Below are 6,031 nucleotides of genomic sequence, written 5' to 3'. Positions count from 1 at the left end.
TATAGGCTTGTGGTTGGTGACCTATCACGCGTGTTTCCTGGATGGCCTAATCTACTGGCTTTGGGACCTGGAGTTCAACTGCATCTTGTTTAAAGCACAGCATACAGCTCTTAGATCCTGGTGATTACTGGCTGATTTATATAAATGTTAATATGAATACAGAGGTAAGGGATTTTCTTTTGCCCACGGAAGACTGCAAAATAAGTCATAGATGCAAATATTGATGTCTTGGAAAATAAAGCTAAAGTAAACTGTCAATGAAACTTACGTAAATGACTCTTATTTTTTTTTTTTTTTTTAAAGAGAACTCAAACTCTCAGCATCAGCCAGCTGGCATGTTCAAAGTCTGTCTGTAAATATTAAAAGCTTTTCCCTGGCAAGAATACCAAAATATTACTGGTATCTCTGGCATGTAATTCAAATAAAGATGAAGTAAACTGTAAATGTTATCACAAAGCTTAAATAGTCCTGATATCTACTAAATGTAGAGCTTCATTATGACAGGCTGACATAACCTCAAGTAGTGCTTGAGCAACAAGGACTGTGTTGGGTGATTTCCTGTTAAGTACATGAAGTGTTTTAATAAGAGGCATGTTTTGTTTTAATGTAACTTGGTACTTTTTCTGTGTTGTTGCTGATAACCCACTCCTCTCTCGCTCTTCATGCAGCAAGCCTCAGGCTGGATTGATGTATTACCTAGTTAGGTTTTCCTAAGACTCATCCATGAAGTTTGAGACCTCCTGAGCCTTTTTGCTCAACACTTATGCCAAATATCCTGTACAGTTTGGAGAAGGTTGACCTGGCAGCACATGTGCTGAAGGACACACTGAGGATTTCTAGTTACGAGGTAGCCCTGGATGGACACATCCAGCCCACTGTGTGAGTACTTTCAGTGACTGCCCAAGGCACAGGCAGGGGCGCAGACACTCAGGAGAGGACAACCATACATTTGGAACTCCTGGAGAAATAAAGCAGCTGCCCGAAGTACATTCAGAGAAGAGTGAGGAAGATGATTCTGGGAGAAGCTGGCTGTCAGCAGCCTTAGCTGTTTCTGGTTCCTGGAAAATGTGTCTCTTACAGCCAAAGGTGAGAATGCCCTGCTTCTTACCCCTGCTTTTGTTGATTAAGCCTGGTACGTTTGCAAAGACAGCAGTTTTCTCATGAATATACTGGTAATGTAGGAAAAGGGTAGGAAAAGCTGGAAAGCTGCTGGCTGCTGGACATGCCTGTCCCCCACCAGCACCCTGTCTGAACTTCATGAACGAGACCCTGGCTCCATGCTGAGGCACCATGTGTGCCCAAGCTCCTCCACCACCCCTCGGCCCTCCCAGATCAGCCTGTGTCCGTGCCTCAAGCCCAGGCACACTTGCTTACATTTATGTGGCGAGTCTGAAACTGAGAACCATCAAATTAATCAAGGAGTGGAGTTGCCCCCTCTGTTAGTTAGTCCAGTGGCTGAGACGGTGCTGCTAATTGCACACACTCAAGCCTTGGGAGCCCCACTTGAGCATCTGAGCAGCAACCTGGCAAACCCCAGCAGAGCTTCTCCACTGTGCAGCTCTTGACCTGGGTAGGCTGAGGCCCCCAGCATTTGTAATTAAATTTTTACAGTTCTGTGATACAGCATAATGAATCAAGCAAAAATTACATTTTTTTTTTTTATTGTTCAAATATCAAAAAATAGTGTCGGTGATGTGGAAAGAATACATTGCCAGGCACAATTATTTTAAGATAAAAAGCAATAGGAGTTGTTGTAAGATTCAGACTTGTGTTTCTCCTGCCTTTCCAAGCACCGGTTTGGCAGGGTTAGGTATACTTAACACAATATTCCACAGTTAGGCAGAAGGCTAACTTGAGCAATATGGCATCCTATTTTTTCAAGGCTATTCAGTGAAAGAGCCCAAAAATGTGTCTAGATTTTTTTTCTCTGCACATCAGTAATGTGGAAGATAATAAAATATTTATGTTACATAACAGGAACCCTCCAGTTATGCTTTATTTTTGGAAATGTTAAAAAAAATATATATGCAAGGGCTTCTCTGAAATGAGCGTTTGCTAACTTAATGGGAAATGTGATGTGGATTTAGCAGAAGTGATGAACAAAAGCAGCAGACTGAGGTAGCAAGTGGAGTGCTCTGGAGTTTTGATGTATCTTGCTTTCTGCAAGGCACCATCACATGGAGGATTATGTGCTTACTGCATTTGCCAGGAGGGCAGTTTTTCTTTTTCCCCACACAAATGTGTGTCTTGTGTATGCTTCGAAGGCTTTTAACTGAGATGGAGTGTGTTTCTGAACGAAATTACCCATGAGTAGTTAATGCTCTGCCGGGGAGTGATACAAGAGATGGAAGCAGAGCTCGGTCTGAGCATATTAGTGATGTCCACACTTCCCAAACAAGGCTGCAGGCTTGTTTTGCTGAACTATGGCAGACGAGGAGGTGCAGGATTACTCACTGTTGGTGATGTTAGAGTTAAAGTGCTTGCTGGCTTTTCTCTCCTGCTGTTAACTCTCTGAGTGCAAAATAGGTGTTGAAATATTCTCTGATAACATCACACCATCGTAGGCATACTTGGCCTTTCCCAGAACGGTGCAAAAATACCACAGAAAGATAAATACAATGTTCCTTGACATTCTGCCTAGATATTTCATCATAGCATTGCTGCCTAACAACATTATACTGCACCATGCCATTACCTACTTTCTGACAGGGCATTATCCCAGGTAAGGGCTCAGGTATCCTGCAGATAAATTGGACAAGAGAACAGATGAGGAAAAAAAAAAAAAAAAAAAAAAAAAGCAGGAACTCTTAGTGGACAAAAGGCTGGCAGAGAGCCTGAATCTCAAAATTGCAGCTGTCAGTGCTCAGGTCAGGCAGAATGGACTCCTGCACACAGTTCTGTGCCGTGGTACTGATCTTATTTATTCAATTAACAGCCCTGCAATCAAAACAGCCTCATTATTTGTTATAATTGTGCTTGTACAGAAAGACTATGCAAGACTAAGTGGTTTTTATCACTGGCAGATTTTTTTTTTCCTGTTTTAGCATCTGTTCATCTGAGGACTGCTTGCAGCACACTGCAACTGGACAAACTGGCGGTGGTCAACGGGAAACCCAGATTTTGCATTTTCTCTGGCCAAGGATATCATGCTGGGTACTGATAGCCAGGCTGTGCAGAGCTGCTTTTAGGGATCAAATTGGAAAGCAATGAAGAGAAAGGGATTGTTGGTGACTGCTCCAGACCTATTTATTTATTTATTTTGCTTTCCTCGTCTGTGAAGTATGTTCCCTGAAGCTGGGGCCAGTGTGGCTCCTTTCATGGTTCCTGTGTTGGGACTCAGTCAGCAAAGTATGGGGAAGGTGAGTGGCTGGGGACAGGAGGTTTTTTGCTGGGCCTGGCGTTGTACATGCTTCACAGGACTTGGAGAAAATGCTGTAGATTTTCTGTTTATTATTTGAGATCCTGAAGTCTGAAAAATGCCTGCAGTATCCCAGCGTTATGCAAGCAACAAAATACAAAGCCTCAGCTCTGATCAAAGTGTTAGCTTCCCTGTGTCCATGAGGAGCAGTTAGCTCCCAGTTGTTAATATCTTTCAAATATATTAATAGAGAAAACTCAGAAAACTTGCCAAGAGCAGAGTCGTCAATCACTGCCCCTGGGTGTTGGCAGATGGAGGGTGCATGGCAGCATGGGACAAGGACAAGCCAGTGACTGCTTTGCTGCTGGAAGCCATCTCCCAACGTGCCCTCAATTCTGTACAGACATTCAGATGGGCTGCCCATGGTGGCGCTTGCAGATGGTTCAAAGGCAGGTAAAGCAAAACGCACGGCTGCATTTGCCCAGCACAGATGTACAGTGACACAGGTGAAGTTCTTGGTAACATGCATGGATGCCACAAATCATGCAACTATTGAAAAACTGGGGGGCAGACTGGAAAAGTGACTCATAAAGCTGAAAGCAGGAGGATATCCAGTGGTGAATTCAGCCCCTCATACACTGTGAAGGCCGCTAGGCATACACGTGGCCACAGATATGTTGTTTTCTGATGAGGATAGCAGTGTGTGAAATAATATTAAGGAAATGTGTGGTGCAAGGCCCTGCTTTGTACCTGGTACTAGAGTGCTGGGCAGCAAAGGACAGAAGAGAGTCCCACTACTCGTACAGAGTGCACCATGTGGAAGAAGTATAGAGTTAATTGGTGCACAAGAGACAGCTTGAAAAATTCCCAGGCAGCTGAATTTGCTTCTAAAATTTCCAGATGCTGCAAAACTGGAGGAGACCAAGCATGCTCTGCCCTCTCCCCAGCTTTCCGTCAGTCACCAGCATTTCCCATTTAACAATATTCACCTCCCTGCTCAGCAAGTGCTATCTGCATTCCCACTATCAGCAGCACGCCAGTGTGTGGCTTCAGCCTTGTATACAATTAAAACTTTAAGAAGCTTGTGATACAGAAGGCAAGTTCCTAAATCAAATAAAAATGTTCTCGATTTGCTTCAGACTCGACAATAATTTGCTCCAAATTTCATGCTCTCCATTGGTTCAATTTCCACAAACTCACACTAATTAGCTGCAGAGCTTCTTTTAAATTTACAAAAGCAATCATTCTCCGTGATAGCTCTATGCTATGCCCAACTCCCTCTGAATAGACTTTAATGACATGGTAACCATGGTTACAGTATATAAAATAGGCAGCCACGAAATGTGGAAATGTAACAGTGTAATATAATTTTCTCCAGAAAATAAAGGTTTTTGGCATATTTGCATTAATTAGGACATCACATTAAATATTTCATATCTGCATTCTTTACAAAAATAAAAGTCACAACTGACAAAATGATCCTTTTCAAAGCAGCAAACAGCACCATTGGAAAAGCATTTTCCCTGATAAAACATTATAACTGGACATCTATAAGTGCCATTCTGGTAATTCGGAGTTAGAGCGTGTTGGAAATGAGCCCAGAGAGCCGCTGCGAGTGGAGCTGCCATATGTCACCGAGCTCAGGCTTTTCATCGAGGAGTGGGGACGGGGAGGAAGCAGCAAAACCTCTCATCTGCAGGATTGAGCAGATAATGGGGGAGGTCTGTGAGCCAGCACAGCAAACCAGGACTCTCACCTTCATGTTTTCAGGTGCCTTTTTTTTTTTGTGTGTGACTTTTTTTTTTTCTTTTTTCTATTTTTTACAGAATTGGTTTAACAGGTATAAAACAACTTATTGCACATAAATCAAGACTTCTGATAAGTGGCACTCAGCATCTTTTGTGAATGTTGCCACCCCCTCCATCAAAGTTTCATGTATCACCACACTGTCTTGGGTGAAGGTTGGGGATCCTCAGATCTATCTTCTCTTGATCTGCCTCTCTGCATCAGATCTACTTATGCGGGTGGGCTGGGACATGAACTAGAGCATTTTATCCCTCTAATTTACACCTTTAGCACCTCCATTCTGGCAGTTTGTTGGGAGAAGGGACGAGGGCAGCCATCCCAGGGGAAAGGAGAGGCAGTACATAACCCTGCTGTAACTTTTGCCCTAACTGTATCATGTGCTACCAAATAGATGTAAATACAACACATTGGGTGTATCATCCACAGCTAGTTTGGAGTTGCAGAGAACCTGAGCCAGTTTGTCTGCAGTGACCAAACTCAAAAGCTTACTTCCATATGAGATGCTGCTTGCTACTCTATCCCCTCCAGGGGACAGCTGCAGAGTGGTCCTGACAAACCTCTCTGCTTATTCTTATCTGTAGCAGTGATGCCATAATGAGTGGCAAGCATCCCTGGAGTGACAGTTTTCAAGCAATACAAAGGCGGTTACTTTATTTTTCTCCTGAAGCATTCATCAAATGACATTAGATGAGGAATGCATTTATATAAACTGGTCTCTCCATGACAAACTGATGCACAGGAGAAAAGATTAAATTAATTGAAAAAATGTTTATTATGAATAGGTCATTTAGCTCTAGCCTCAAGCAAACCGCCTCCTTATCGACTGGACATGGACGGATACTCCGAGTTCAGCTGTACCTCTTGTTC

At 43.1% G+C, this 6,031-nt stretch overlaps 1 long non-coding RNA gene across 1 annotated transcript; it reads left to right on the top strand.

Annotated features, from left to right (window-relative positions):
• Positions 1–649: 649 nt before the first annotated feature.
• LOC311432272 lies at positions 650–4,496 on the top strand. Its single transcript, XR_014689931.1, has 2 exons — positions 650–1,086; positions 3,045–4,496. It is a non-coding gene; the product is annotated as an uncharacterized lncRNA (long non-coding RNA).
• The last annotated feature ends 1,535 nt before the right edge of the window (positions 4,497–6,031 follow it).

Source organism: Aythya ferina (assembly GCF_964211825.1).
Source record: "Aythya ferina genome assembly, chromosome: 2".
NCBI lineage: Eukaryota > Metazoa > Chordata > Aves > Anseriformes > Anatidae > Aythya > Aythya ferina.
This window is presented reverse-complemented; position numbering and strand designations above follow the sequence as displayed.